The following is a 1,290-nucleotide window of genomic DNA, read 5'->3' as shown; positions in this document are numbered from 1 at the left end:
TCTAGTCCGTCCGCTTATCTCGGCAACTAGAACTGTGACTCTGCCTCAGACTCTCTACCTATTCAGTGTCCAGGACTCAACCCCTGGCACGGCCTTCCTTTCTAACCTATTAATGAATACGCCTTGTCGTGGGCCTTCTGTAAAGAGTATATCAGGTTGGAGAAATCGCCTAAGACCAGACAACCCCGACATGTCCATACAAGTATTTTGTCTTTGCACCATTTACTCTCGGGCTCATTACAGTCGCTGCTATTTGAAGGCAGAAGAAATCATTTTCCAAATGAGTAGTGGTTTTATAAACGATGCCTATACCACCTGAAAAGGTTATAATCACAGTAGATTCTGTTGAATACTTCCTCCCAATCTGTATTTCAGACATTCCAGTCAATCACCATTAGCCCTCAAAGGACTTAAAAAACTACTTGTCATGTTAACCTGGAAACATTGTAGATTGTGGATTACACTATACATTGTAGATAGTGCATTACATTATACATTGTGGATAGTGGATTATACTATTACATTGTTGATAGTGCATTATACTATACATTGTAGATAGTGCATTACACTATACATTGTAGATAGTGCATTACACTATACATTGTAGATAGTGCATTACACTATACATTGTAGATAGTGCATTACGCTTCCTTCATTGCCTAACTAGACGTTCCAACCGCGTTAGTATCCCCGTTGTTAAGATGCTAGTACATCACCTTTCTTTATATACCTTCAATATTTTTTTTTTTGTCGACCATCGAACATAGTCCTCATTACGATACTTTAACGTATATGTTAAAAGTGTTGACATAAAATTAATTCATGTTGCAGATAATGATGAATATAATTTGTTTTTAAAAATTATAAAGTCGGAAGTGGATGACTTCCAGGACGACGATGATACTGAGGAGCGGACGAAAGTACTGCGGCCTTCGAGATCCCAGAAGGGAGTTTCCTGCATCTCGTGCCAAAGGTTTAAGCTAACCTATACCGATATCGATTGCGACATATTATTTGGACTCGTCGAGGGAACTTCATTACTAAAACTCGAATATACATCTATAATAAAGAGGCATATATTTTACCAAGACCCTATTATTATTGTATTTTTTAAATTAATTTTCAATCAACTTAATAATAGTCGTAAAGTAGTACTCTGATAAGAGAACTTATTGATAGGCTTGTTTCTACAAAACTCAAAACTGTCATGAAATCTATGGGCACATGCGGAGTATAACATTTCGAATGGGAAAACCGTACTTCGCATGCACCTGCCAAATAGATCTTATC

At 37.2% G+C, this 1,290-nt stretch overlaps 1 protein-coding gene across 2 annotated transcripts in view; it reads left to right on the top strand.

Annotated features, from left to right (window-relative positions):
• Positions 1 to 1,084, top strand: part of LOC106686398 (uncharacterized) — a 30,066-nt gene extending 28,982 nt beyond the window's left edge. The window contains exon 8 of one of the 2 annotated variants that reach the window (XM_014429700.2): positions 891 to 1,084. The gene's annotated coding sequence lies outside the window, so the exon portion shown is untranslated. Of the gene's footprint in view, positions 1 to 831 lie in introns of both variants that reach the window. The other variant, XM_014429693.2, reaches the window with a different exon arrangement.
• The last annotated feature ends 206 nt before the right edge of the window (positions 1,085 to 1,290 follow it).

The sequence above is a fragment of the Halyomorpha halys genome, unplaced genomic scaffold (genome assembly GCF_000696795.3).
Source record: "Halyomorpha halys isolate HHAL.00 unplaced genomic scaffold, Hhal_1.1 Scaffold36.1, whole genome shotgun sequence".
Lineage (NCBI taxonomy): Eukaryota > Metazoa > Arthropoda > Insecta > Hemiptera > Pentatomidae > Halyomorpha > Halyomorpha halys.
The sequence above is the reverse complement of the archived record's forward strand: the minus strand, read 5'-3'. Positions and strand labels throughout refer to the sequence as shown.